The 14,467-nt window shown below is 38.7% G+C and overlaps 1 long non-coding RNA gene across 1 annotated transcript in view; it reads left to right on the top strand.

Annotated features, from left to right (window-relative positions):
• LOC135176053 (uncharacterized) overlaps positions 1–14,467 on the top strand; it is an 83,305-nt gene that overhangs the window by 42,152 nt on the left and 26,686 nt on the right. The window contains exons 3-4 of the long non-coding RNA XR_010302545.1: positions 5,159–5,238; positions 10,414–10,499. This is a non-coding gene — a long non-coding RNA (uncharacterized LOC135176053). The remainder of the gene's footprint in view (positions 1–5,158; positions 5,239–10,413; positions 10,500–14,467) is intronic.

The following is a 14,467-nucleotide window of genomic DNA, read 5'->3' as shown; positions in this document are numbered from 1 at the left end:
GTGGAGGTAGACACTAACTAGAGCCAAAAGGAAATAAAAAAAAATTATTATTAATTCAGACTTTTCTATTCTTTGTGGAATATAGAATGAGAACAATAGACAATTCCTATGAAAAGTATTGAAAATTCATATATGGATAAAAGCATTATGCTTTGTTAAATTTTAAGAGTTTTGCCATGAGTTTTTTAACTTTGTGCTTTAAAGAAAAAAAAAAAACCCAACCAACTGGAAAAGTCCTATCCAAGAAATGGTAGAATTGATGTTTTGCAAATACATCAATGAGGCAGAAATTCCTATTAAAAAGAAAATAACTTCTTAGTTTTCAACATTTTGATGAAACATTTCTGGTGAAACAGTTCTGTTTACTGGTTATGGGTTTCACAGTCCAATTGTTTGACTATAAGTTCATCCTTATTCTTTGCAAAGGATGCAGTTAGTGGTATATGGCTTCAAAAGAAATTGAAGAGCTACAATTTAATAGGAGAGACCTGGCAAACCGTTTCATAGTGCATATTACAGCCATTGTAGCTATTCTAGAATTTAAGTTGTAATAAGAAAAAATAAATATGTTGAAGCTGCAATAATAGGCAACACTACTACCTGGTACAGAAGTAGTTTTGTGTTTAATTTTTATTCAGATTACCAAAGATGTATTCTCAATTATTAAAAAGTAGATACCTCATACACTTACATAAAGTAGTAGTGAAAATGATCTATTAAGTTGCCATTTTCCTACCAGTGCAAGAGGTTTCCATTTAACTGCAACCTGAGGCATATTTTCTTTATCACTAGGGATGTATGTATGCCATGTAATTATTTCAGTATGACCCTCTGGGGCTTTATAACATTTTTGATAGAAAAATCTAACAATGTTTAAGATTGTAACAAGGGACAGGTTGACTGTCAGATTACAAGTCCTTAAAGAGTCCTGACAACATCGCTCTCAAGAACACTGGATTTCTATGCTAGAAAGCAGCAAAAGAAACCACAGAATCATAGAATGGTTTGGGTTGGAAGTGACCTTCAGAGGTCATCTAGTTCAACCCACCTGAAGTAAGCAGGGACAGTATCCATTAGATCAGGTTGCCCAGAGCCCTGTCAAGCCTGACTTTGGATATCTTTGAGGATATGGTCTCAACTACCATCTTGGGCAATCTGTTTCAGCATTTCACTACCCTCATGGTAAAGAACTCCTTCTAACATCCAATTTAATCCTAATCTCTAATTTAAAACCTTTGCTCCTCATCAAATCACTACAGGCCTTTGTAAACATCCCTTTACAGCCTTCTTGTAGGCCCCCCTTCAGGTACTGAGATTTCTCCAGGCTGAACTATTCTTTGCATCACCTTGTCTTTAAATTTGTTCTTTGGAATTAAATTGTAATTCTTTAGCAAAATAGGCATTGACTGAAAAACAGCCCTGTTTTTACTCAGTTGTGAAACATTGAAAGAGGGCAATTTTAATGTTGTTTAAATACATCTTGTGTAAGAATCATGTGGAGCTCAGATTGAGGTGCGCAGACGGGATGGGAAAGCAAGGAGATGACTCAATATGAGCTAGCTATCCAAGCAATCCAACTCTTTATTGAGAGCATCAGACTTCAAGTTACAAAGCATATACTTTTAGGGTGAGTAAAGTGAGTGCACTCAGCATGCAACGTGGTACTGTTAACTAGCATTTGGTGCATCTAAATATTGGCATTTGCATAATCTTCCCTACTTGCGGTTACTGATATAGCATTTAGCGCATCTAAATATTGGAATTTCCATGTTCCTCCTATTTCCCTCCTAATCTGGACGCAGTCACACAGAAGCTGTTTATCAGAAGGCTCAAGGACAAATTCCTTTGATCTTCTTCACACACAGTGCTGTGGTTTGCTGCAGTTCCAATACTCAGACCTCACATCCAAGGCTTGATTGTACAAGCCTCTATGGGCTCATGCCCCCTCTCCTTCAGGCAGCTCCCAACAGAGGTGTTTGCAGACCTTGCAAGCCTTTCTTGTTCCCTTCAACTCCTATCCTTTTTGGTTTCTTTTTTTCTCCTGCAAGGCCATGCTATTATCAGTACATATTAAATATGTTTGATGGTTATAGCTAGAATTTGGTGTGCATTCACATTATGCAGCAGAATATAGTTACAATATATTCTAATTTCATAGGTAATGCTGAATATCTATGAAGCATCAATAAAACATAAAAGATCAAAAAAGCAATAAATGCCAGGAGAAGTGATATATAAATGTCTCCTATTTTGACTTCTCTTTGTGTATATCTTTATAAAAATATTTTAATTATATGCTCTTGAAGTGAGTATATATATTTCTGCAATCCTCACTTCTTTTGCTTTGATTTGCAATAGAATTCTTTCGTCTTGTAGATATGAATCTGCACTTTGTGATTGTATGTGAAGAGACAGTAGATAACACACCAGTCTTGAATTGTTTTCCAGCAATAAGACGTCCTGCAAAATTCCAGAAAATAATGCAATAATAATTGACAGGGAGATTGAGAGTCAGCTCATTTGTTAATTCATGCAATCTTTGATATTTGTTTACTTGAATTTCTTCCCTATTCTCAGAAATAAAGTTGAAGTTCTTGCTTCAAATCTACTGCAACCATAAAAAGGAGTACAGTGTTTTTCTTTAACCCCTAAGCAAAACAGATGTGAAAGGAGACTGTAACCCAAAAGCTGCAACAGCTTTGGCCAGTAAAATAAACCTTCAAATTCTAAAGTAATAGAATTGCAGTAGTGCATTAATTTCTAGTGCAGTAATTACAAGAAATGTAGATACTTCCATGATTTTTCACTCAGTGACAATACATGTGTGCTATCATGGTATGCCAATATGGGCTTACAGCTGAATACTTGCATAGTGGAAATATTCAAATCTACTTCAGTGCATAAAGGTTATTCTGTCTCCCCTCGTCCCTCTTCCCCCCCCCCCCTCCCCCCCCCAAAAAGAAAAAAAAAGTTTTGGTGATCAGATAATAAAAAATATATGAGAATAACAGTTCATAGCACAATGCAGGCAGACAAGAAGAAGGTGCTGAGCCAACTGCCCACTCCATCAGCTTTGGAAAATAGTGGCAATCAAGGGAGGTTTTCCATAACTAGAAAAAAAAAAAAAAAAAAAGTGAGTGTCATATCCCACCTTCAAGGTGAAAGTGTGGAAGGTGTGAAAATACATACTGGCTTCAGACCAGAGGGAAATTCTGCAGTAGGTCCTCCCGCACATGAAGGACATAAAGACAGTGAACGTTCAGTGTGGATTTCACAAGGACAAATCGTGACTGACCAACCTGGCTTCCTTCAACAAAGGGATGACTGACCTGTGCATGATGAGGAAAATACTAGATTTATTTGTCTTGACTTTGCCAAGGCTCTTGATAGTCCCCTATAGGACTAATCTAGCCAGCTAGGAGACGAAAAGCTAGTCAGGTGGACTAAAACTGGCTGGCTAGCTGCCTTGAAATAGTAGTAGTCAATGTTTTGAATTCTAGATTACCTGTTATGAATGGTTTTCTTCAGATATCCGTACAGAGGCTGAGTCTGTTTAACACCATCTATAGCTGGATGATAGAATAAAGTGCATCATTATAGACCTGTGGGTAACACCAGATGGGGGAACAAGTGCTGCACTTGAGAGGGAACAACTCTGTGTATCAGTTTGGGCTAGGAATTGTCTACAGCTCTACAGGCAAGGACCTAGGCATCCTGGTGGACAAATGGAATATAAATTAGCAATGTGATCTTTTAGTAATGAGGCACTGGAGTTAGAGAAGGGAATATTCCTCTCCCTTCATCATTTAGCATGACACGGTTGGAATATAATGCTCAGTTTTGGTCTCCCCAGTAAGAAAGAGACATTGGCAAACTGGAGAGAGTCCACTGCAAAACACTTAAGACACTTGACTATATAGGATATGATGACAGGTTCTGGGGAGCGTGTCTAAGTCTGGGAGAAAATCTGAGAGATCCAATTGCTGTCTTCCACTACGTATAGAAGGATTAAAGAGAGTTGTACTTCTTCGAGTGAAAGGGCAAGAGGCAACAATTGCCAACTGCAAGGGAAATTCCAGTTGGAAGGAAGAAAAAAAAGTTAACCAGTGCTTAAACACTAGAGTGGTTGCCAAGAGAGACAGTGAAATCCCTATCCTTGTTGTTATTCAGAACCAGATAAGTGTCTGAGCATATACATTGTGTGTAATTCTGTGATAATTTCTCTTGACCTTTTTTGGTCAAGTGCCAAAACTTGACCAAGAATAAATAATAGATTTAGTAACTACTGAAAGCTTTTTTTTTTTTCATTAAATAATTCCATTGAATTTACTGTTACAGATACCTAATTTTTAAAATTACTGTAAAACTAAATACTTGAAATACAAAGCTCATAAAATTGTGAAGAAAATGTTCCTTCCACATAAAAATGAAGTAAGATGGATATCTCTTCATATTCAAATGCAGCATATTGCAATTAGCTTACACTATCTTTCTTAGGGGGAAGAAGGTAAAACACTTAAGTAATATTTCAGATAGATTTCATTTTTTTTATGATGAACATAGCTATCCAGTTGTTGACATATAGTGGCCAATATTTTTTACACAGGTTTAGCCTGATGTTATTAAACAATGCTACGGTGCTTAATAACAAGAACTTATTAAATACATTGGAGTATTGATTTGTTTAGAAAATTGCAGTGGAGTTTTACTGTGAATCACTCTGCATAAAATCATAACTTGCTATATACAGTTCTTAATATCGATAGACTTACTAAGTAAATTAGTCTGGTGAAATACAGTCAGCTTTCATCAGTCTTTCAGACACTCAACCATGTATTTGGACTAGAACCTCACTGTTTAAACCAGTGTCACAGACTCCAGTAGTCTATTGTTTGAGAAAGACAACAGTAGTGTTAATTCTGTGGGAGTATTATTCAATTAATATATATTAAAAAAAAAATTAAGGTACTTGAGAGTTTGTAAAAAACCACTGTAATTTGTTTATTCCTTCAATTTCCTCTATACCCGTCTCCAACTTTAACGTTCTTTACTTCGTTTATTGAATAGAGAGGAAAAGTGGACAGATAAATTCTCTTAACTCATAAATAAATATTTTAGAGTTTGAGATCAAGACTTTTAAAACTTCTTTTGTTTCTAGGTAAGGTTTGAAGCTTTTTTCTCTTATGCTGAAAGTCCATATAAGGTCATTATTCTGCAAAAAGATATCCTGGCTTATTGGTAAGTTTGATTCATATTTATAGACAACCTGTGAAATTATGTCAAATGATATGAGTGTTATATTTTCTTTCCCCAACATAAAATTATTATCTTGTTTAAGATTTGTTCCCCAAGGATCAGTGCTGGGCCCAGTCCTGTTCAATATCTCTATTGATGATTTGCACGAGGGGATTGAGTCCTGCATCAGTAAGTTTGCAGATGACATCAAGCTACGAGCAGGTGTGGAGCTGTTGGAGGGTAGGAGAGCCCTGCAGAGAGACCTAGACAGGCTGGATGGGTGGGCAGGGGCCAATGGGATGAGACTTAACAAGGCCAAATGCAGAGTTCTGCACTTTGGCCACAACAATGCCAAGTAGTGCTACAGGCTGGGGACAGAATGGCTGGAGAGCAGCCAAGAGGAAAGGGACCTGGGAGTACTGGTAGATAGTAGGCTGGACATGAGCCAGCAGTGTGCCCAGATGGCCAAGAGAGCCAATGGCATCCTGGCCTGTATCAGGAACACTGTGGCCAGTAGGACAAGGGAGGTTATTCTGCCCCTGTACTCAACACTGGTCAGGCCACATCTTGAGTGCTGTGTCCAGTTCTGGACCCCTCAATTCAAGAGAGATGTTGACGTGCTGGAACATGTCCAGAGCAAAAAGGTTGGTGAGAGGCCTGGAACACAAATCCTATGAGGAGAGGCTGAAGGAGCTGGGGTTGTTTAGCCTGGAGAAGAGGAGGCTCAGGAGTGACTTCATTGCTGTCTACAACTACCTGAAGGGACATTGTAGCCAGGTGGGTGTTGGTTTCTTCTCCCAGACAACCAGCAACAGGACAAGGGGACACAGCCTCAAGTTGTGCTGGGGAATGTATATGCTGGATGTTAGGAGGAAGTTCTTGCCAGAGAGAGTGATTGGCATTGGAATGGGCTGCCCAGGGAGGTGGTGGAGTCACCGTCCCTGGAGGTGTTCAAGAGAAGACTGGATGAGGCACTTAGTGCCATGGTCTAGTTGACTGGCTAGGGCTGGGTGCTAGGTTGGACTGGATGATCTTGGAGGTCTCTTCCAACCTGCTTGATTCTATGATTCTGTGATTGTTGTGTGCACCCACAGCGATTTTGGTGATGTGTAATAGAGGAGTCAAATCTCCTGCAGAAGAATGAGAACATTTTTGTTCTGTTTCTGAATGTATTTCCTTACTGCTCTTTAAGCTTAAGTTTTAAAGTTCAGCATTTCCCACATCCCTACATACTGCTACAAGGCTGTAAAAGTCAAAGATGCTGAATTAATTTGAGGGATTTTTCTTTTTTAAACTCTTATCAGGTTAGATAGAGCATGCACTTACCCTTCTGTTTCACTGGTACAGGAAGAATCTGACTATAGCGGTGTCACAGTCTGCGGTAACAAGTGTGATGGTTTGGGTGTTCCCCACCCCCCATACTTTAGAAATCACCCAGACTAGTCTCAGGCGGCTCTGGAAATATGAATGAAGCTATTTATTTATAGCTAGCACAATATACAAGCAGATATTTACAATATATACAGTTATATACAGAAATATAGAAGGTAAAAGGTAATACAGAAACACAACTCCCCTCCCAGAAACCTGAGTCCCCAGGAGGGGCTCTCAACCACCCCTGCACCTTCCCCCTGCCCCTCTCAACCTTACCCCAGTCCTAAAGAAGAATAGAGGTTCAGCCAAGAGGTTATGAAGCAAAGGTGAGTGAAGGGTGTGTTAGAGAGATGCAGCTCAGTCAGCAGCCCAAGCGAGAGTGAGAGAAAATGGCGAGAGTATTAGCTAATGTTTTCATTTCTTCTTCAACAAGACTCTGAGGGAAGTAGAGATCACCACTGTTTTCCTTTCACAGCCTATGATCTAGTTCTTCCCACCAAAACATTCTACCCTGCTTCAAACTAGCACAACAAGCTATGCAGGAATGGAGGACAAAAGTGAATCTTACTTGCTTTGGGGAGTAAGAATGAAGATACTGCACACTGGAAGTTTAAAGAGAGATTCTGTTTACTAGTGCATATATGTAAAAGGCAATCAGGTAGAATGGGTGCATCCACAACTTACGACAAGTCCATTGGGCTAAAACCATATAGAATCTTCCACCCTAAGCAGGTCTGCAAGTAGGCCATAGCTGCCCTCCCTGGCTCAGGCTTCAAAGGCCTCAGCAGGCTGCATGATGCAGCTCGAAATTCCCTATCAGTTAGAAGCCATCTCCCTCACACAAACCATGAGGTAAGAAGGATGTGCGCTCTTCCTGGAGAAAAGAAGTGAAGAGAGGAAAGGCAGGGAGAGAACGTGGCTGATATCAACCGGACTGATAAGGTGCTGGGTTGTAAACTGTGATACCCAAAAGTAGAATAAAATAACAATATCACAGTATTATCAGGATTGGAAGAGACCTCACAGATCATCAAGTCCAACCCTTCACCACAGAGCTCAAGGCTAGACCATGGCACCAAGTGCCACGTCCAATCTTGCCTTGAACAGTCCCAGGGACGGCGACTCCACCACCTCCCCGGGCAGCCCATTCCAGTGTCCAATGACTCTCTCAGTGAAGAACTTTCTCCTCACCTCCAGCCTAAATCTCCCCTGGCGCAGCCTGAGGCTGTGTCCTCTTGTTCTGGTGCTGGCCACCTGAGAGAAGAGAGCAACCTCCTCCTGGCCACAACCACCCCTCAGGTAGTTGTAGACAGCAATAAGGTCTCCCCTGAGCCTCCCCTTCTCCAGGCTAAACAACCCCAGCTCCTTCAGCCTCTCCTCATAGGGTTTGTGTTCCAGGCCTCTCACCAACCTTTTTGCTGTGGACACGTTCCAGCACGTCAACATCTCTCTTGAATTGAGGGGTCCAGAACTGGATACATATCCAGCTCTCAGCTTTTTTTCTCCAGGTCACTTCAACTCTTGAACTAACATGATATTCAGAGCTTTGTGAATGAAATTTCCCCAATGACTCTTAGAGCATTCGTATTAAAATTTGAGAGGGTGAATCTGCTAAGTTGGCTCTTTTCACTTTTTCTTAATCTGTCCTTACTTTGTTTTAGCATAGCTATGGTAGTATTATGAGGGTTCAGTGTTCTGAGTTCTTAATAAACATTTTATAATCTTATTGTTAGTTGTTAGTCCATTTCTACTCAAAAAAAGGTAGGTAGACTCTGACCCCAAAAAAGTAAGCCTATTACAGCCGAACTCATTATGTTTGAGCCTCCCTAATTCACTGTTCTTGTCATCTAATAGCTATATATCACGTAAAAATTGCAGTGATCTTCTCAGAAATGACAAAACTTGACTGACTTTGTCCTTTTTAGGATGGCTCTCTAGGGGTCCATCCCAAAAACCACAGAAATAACGTGAAATTTCTAGCTAATGCTGTGGGTGCTGTAGCACTCCTGGATAAAAGGGTAGCCCATGTAACAGAACACAGAATTTAAAGAATTTACTATGTAAAGTACAGCCTTAAATAAGTTTTAAAAAAAATACCAGAAAAATCTCAGACTTCTCTTTACAGTACTTGGAGCTGATGAAACTCTTGAGATGTCATTCATCATTTGATCAATAAATCCTTGCCTTCTTTTGAAAAGCATGTCCTTCTTGTGCATTTCAGCTGACTTATAGCTTCACCCTCAGAAAGACAGAAGGGGAAAGAATAAGGATTACCAAATCCCAAGAGGGCCCTTTCTCCTTTACTCAATAATGTTGTTTTGGATTTATATTTCTGTGACCCAACAAATCAAACACTTGTCTGTGCATACAAAGAAAAGTGAAATTCCCAGCAGCATGTTGATATGGATTTTCTGATTATACTTCAGAAGATGTTTATCAGCTCTAAGTGAGAGTAAATCCCATGCAAGTTTTACACCTCTTGAAATGGAATTGTAATGCATAGCTTAAGTAAAGATATTAGGATATGTTTGTTATATGCTAGATTCACTTTGAAGATGTCAATCAGAAATTTCTGTATGGAGAAATGATTACTCAAAGAGGTAAATGTAATAAATTTAGAAGAAAGTATTACAGATCATTCCTTATTTAAAGATTGAGTGAGATTCTTGTTTAAATTTGTAAATTCACCTTGCTTTATTAAACACAGCTAAATCCTGTTGCCATAGCAATCCACTCTCCACAGAATTGAAGTCTCCTACATTCCTGTTGTATTTCTTTATTTGAAACTTGTTTCTTCCATCCTGATGCATTTCTGCTTGTGTAAATAGCAAATGTATTTCAACAGATTCTCAGTAAAGAGGTCTTAATTTCGATGACTTGATTGCACAGATCAGCAAAATTTGCTTTCACATTTTCTTTGGAACTTTAAAAGTGAAAAAAATTCAAAGCCCCAGAAAATCATATGATCAAAGGGCTGGAGCACCTCTCCTAGGAAGACAGACTGAGAGAATTTGGGTCATTCAGTCTGCAGAGGAGAAGGCTCTGAGTAGACCTTACTGTGGCCTTTCACTATCTGAAAGGAGGCCTACAAGAAAGCTGGCAAGGGACTTCTTAGCACGTTGGGTAGTGATAGGACCAGGGGGAATGGAGCAAAACTAAAAGTGAGTAGGTTCAGAATGGATGTTAGGAGGTTCTTCACTGTGAGAGTGGTGAGACACTGGAACAAGTTGCACAGGGAGATAGTGGAAGCCCCATCCGTGAAAGCTTTTGAGGACAGGCTGGATGAGGCTCTGCGAAACTTGATCTAGTGTGAGGTGTCCCTACCCATGGCAGGAGGGTTGGAACTATACGATTCTTGAAGTCCCTTCCAGCCCTGGCAATGTTATGATTGCAAAACTCAAGGTTATTTGTTTGGTGGTTGTTTTGGTTTTGTTTGTTTGGGTTTTTGTTTTGTGTGTGTGTGGTTTGGGTTTTTTTGGTGGGTGTGCATGTTAGGTTTTATTTGTTTTGGTGAGGGTTTTTTTAGGGTGAGAAGGCTATGTATGGGAAAGGAAGGCAATCTTCTTCTACTGCTTACATTGCCATAGCTCACAGGGTAGTAAATAGTGTTGCATTGTTAGGAGATAGCACCATATAGAAAATTGCAATAGAATATTTTTCCTGGGTTTTGGGGGTTTGGTTTTTTTGTTTGTTTTATCCTCAGTGCATAATGCAATTTGTGAAAATCTGGCAGAGTTGTGTTTGGTTTAAATGTCATCCTAAAATCAATATGGGAAAAAAAAACCCACATTATTTTCTTATTAGGTAGTTCCTTGTGATCTTAATACCACTCGTATGTTCCTCACTTCAGTAGTGTTCCATGGCTACGTGTCTGAAGTCTACTGCAGCTGGTATGTCAAAACCTTTTGTTGGTCACTTCAAAAAATGTGTTGGAAAATCTATTTCAGTAAATCTTTGTTTCTATAATGGAATTTATGTTCCTTTTTTTAGTGATTTGTGTTTATTGCTTGTTACATTAACTCATTTTTTGCACAAATCTGTCAATCTCACCTGGGTGTTTTTACCTATTTTAAACTGCAGCTACTTAATTTGTGGTGTTCTCCTTTTTAGACACTACACTCATCTGACAGACTAGTTAAAAAGTCTAATATGAGGAATACCTGTTGCCTCTCTCATCATTCAGTTGGATGTACTGAGACCTGAGACTACTTCTGCTTTTTATTTCAAATATGAGCAGTTTTGGTTTTGTCCTCGCTTCTGCTAGCCATCTTTCCTTTGCTCTCATGTTTATAGTGGCCATACTGGAAATGAAGGTAAAGAATTTTAGTTTCAGGGCCCTAATATCATGAATTTCAAGGGGTTTACTAAGCAATGCTCTTTTCATCTTCTATACAAATCCTTTGTCTTGTTGCGTTTTTAGGGTTCCAGATGAAGAACCTTTTAATGATATGCTTTAATTTTTGGTGCAAACTCAAATGTGATTTCTGACAATTCTTATTTTAGCTCTACATTCTCGAATGGTAGGGTACAGCTGTCTTTGGTATATTTGGGCTGTCCAATCTGTTTAATTCTTACTATTTGGGAGGGGTTTTTCAGTTAGAGCTGAAGACTTGTGACACCACTTATGGTAAAAGTTTCAGGTTGCTTCTTTTCGTTTTTTAAAATAAGGCTTCTCTCAATTCTTGAGGTTTCCATTTCAGAACACTTCATTAATGAATTTCAGCAATGTATTAAACTTGTGTCTTCAGAAACACAAGAGATTTGTTGATGTAGCTAACACTAGTTTGTGACTTTAGATAAAGCTGTTAAAGATGATATGGTGTAGGCCAATAAATTTGTCCTAGATCCTATGTGACACTTCACTGGGTAGAAGAGAACAGAATAATAGAAGTTTCTATTTCTGGCTGATAAATTGTGGCTTCACTACACTTATGGTTTCTGTGGAAACCTCTCCACACAGCCTAAGTTGCTGTTTCCATGTAGGCACACTTCAGCAGCAGGGTGACTTTGCACCTGCACACAGATTAATTCTGCATACTTTAAGACATTAAAGTAAAAATCCCTGAGATCTTTGATGCTTGACAGGTGAAGACAGGTGCTACCAGCAGGTAGTCATCTTGCAGGTAAACAGACTGATAAATGTGCAGAGCCTTCTATCTTTCCTTCCAGCTACAGTGGAAGTCTAGGTTTGCTAACCTCCTAATATTGATGTTTCATCTTAATCCTTAAACTGAGTAGAAAAGAATCATGGAATCAACCAGTTTGGAAGAGACCTCGAAGATCATCCAGTCCAACCTAGCACCCAGCCCTATCCAGTCAACCAGACCGTGGCACTAAGTGCCTCATCCAGTCATTTCTTGAACACCTCCAGCCTTAATTCTTACTCTTCTTTCCTATATTCCTTCCATTTCCAATAGATGAGTGTTGTGGGTTGGGAACTATAGAGTTAAAAATCCTCTGGAGACTAGAGGAGTCTAGGGGTGGACTCAGGAAAAGTGTAAAATTGTTATTAAATCCCATAATTCTGCTCTATAAGGTGGCTACAAGGCCACCTCATTCTCCTTTCTTCTCCCTCCTACTTGCTGAGTCTGGCATGAGCTCATGATTGGGGTACACATGTAAGCAGTGGGTGTGTTTGGGGACTCCAGGGGCTTTATTTGGTCCTATGAAATGCCAGAGAGGCTGGGGTGTGAGGATTGGAGTAGCAGAGATTATAGATTAGTTTTGGGTTAGAGGAAAATTCATGGGAGTCGCTATGTATCTTGTACATGCTCTGTAATTGTTTTCTGCATCTTTCCTTTCAAATACAGTTCTGCATTTCTCTGCAGTTCATTTGAAAGAGTCTCATTCTGTCAGCTCTTTAAAACCATGACAATAAGCTGCTTTTTTCTTTCTTGGAGGTGTAATTGTACAGATTATTAGAGTCACTGAACAAACATGTTTCTATAGATGTATATTCCAAATAATTTGTGTAATGTCAGAATATAGTTGATGCTTTATTTACATTATAGAAGGGGCATAATCCATAATGAAATTAAATGGGAACATCAGAGTTATATAGAGAAGCCATGATCATAATTTCTCCTGGGATCATCTGTGCTGTATCAAAAACTGATTTCAATCTTTATTCAATGAAAAAGCTTACTCATCCACTACATATCTATTAGTTGTATCTCAAAGCAAATAAAGTCTGGAGAATCTACATTAAAATGTAAGGATTTTTCTTCTTGCAAATAAAATGCTTTTGAATGCATTTTCAAAGGATATGCCCAGAAATCTTTCCACTGGAATCAAAATGGTTTTAAACCACAGGGTTTGTGACTGTGAACCATTTTTAACAGAAGACCCTGCAAGTACAAATTAATTGAATAATGTCTATATCATTTGTCAAATAACATATCAACCATTTTGTCATAAATTAGCAGATGATAAACTATCAGCTAGATCAAAGTAGATCTAAATTCTCTCAGTAAGTCACTGTCATCTTTGGATGACCTACCTTGAGGTAAATTTGATTCTAAAAAATCTCTGTGTTAAATATGAACAATAGGAAAATGTCTGGGCACAGTTCTGAACTTTAGTTGTCTTTAGTCACCCTCAGATTACAGATACCTTGTAGATGCACATAAAAGTGCCTTCTTTATTTGTTTGCTTTAATAAGTACTATAGCAGAAAGCAAGATGACAGCTCAACCTAACAGTGTTGTCATGAATCTGATACTGCAGAAACCACAAGATCACAACAGTCCTAGTCTGTATGCATGCACACATGCACATATATTTACATCTAAGCGTGTGTTGAAAAGTGTACTTGTCATCAGTTTTTGGTAGTTTTGTATCACTCTGCCATATTACCTCACTATTTCCTGATAAAAAAATCTATGAGTTTTAATTTTCTTTGCTTATACTAAGCAATATGATGATGGGTCCTGCAATAAAGCTGTGTGTTATTGGATTACTCTTTTATGGTGCAATTATCACTCACAGTGGTGCACTGAGAAATGTCTTCCAGCTGGGATGAAGGGCTCTTACGAAGCTTCAAAGAGTGGTGTGGCTTTTGTGTAAGCAGCCTTGGTAGCTGGTTGTTTCTTTGCTAAATGTAAGACAGAAACAATAGGCTATTTTATCCTTCAGAAATTATTCATTTTTAGTCTTACCAATGGTACTATGTCCCCTTTTTTGTGTGCTGTTGAAGAGGTACTGCTTCCTTAACACCTGCTGGTCTAAATTACTTGGAGACACTGGGAGTATGCTTGCTTTCACAGGTATTTCTAACAACTAATTGCCTGTGAAAATTCATTTGGTTATTTGCAATTTGAAATGACAGGAAGTGCTATGAGAGCAGTAGGTGAAACATATTCCCAGCTCACCCACCTCTGGTTTTTAATTTTATTGATTGAGCTTTAGCATATAGACTGTATTCCTGCTCCACTGACTACTGTATCAATAATTAAGTAATTCAGGTTTGATTTATATGTGAAATTAACTCTGTGCTGTATTGTATGTAATGCTTATGGAATGGTACTCAATTTTATGGTGGGAAAAATTATTCTAGTTAATTGAGAGGAATAATAATGGCATGTGTTATCCTGAACTTCAGTCTCATTTCAGTTGACATAGTTCAATAGAACTGTTATTGACCAAAAAAAACCCCAAAAAATCTGTGAGATTTGAATATTTTGTGGCCACATGTTCCATGTCATCAGATTCCACCTAACACCTTTTCAACAACTGGCTTGTTAGCCAAGGATCCAGAGTACACAGAGGTACTTTTTGTGTTAGTCTGGCAGCAAAGACAGAAAGATCTCACTCTTTATTCATAGCCTGTGAGAATCACTATCACTGGAATAAAATACAGA

Source organism: Pogoniulus pusillus, chromosome 6 (assembly GCF_015220805.1).
Source record: "Pogoniulus pusillus isolate bPogPus1 chromosome 6, bPogPus1.pri, whole genome shotgun sequence".
NCBI lineage: Eukaryota > Metazoa > Chordata > Aves > Piciformes > Lybiidae > Pogoniulus > Pogoniulus pusillus.
Note: the sequence above shows the minus strand (reverse complement) of the source record. Positions and strands in the feature narration are given on the sequence as shown.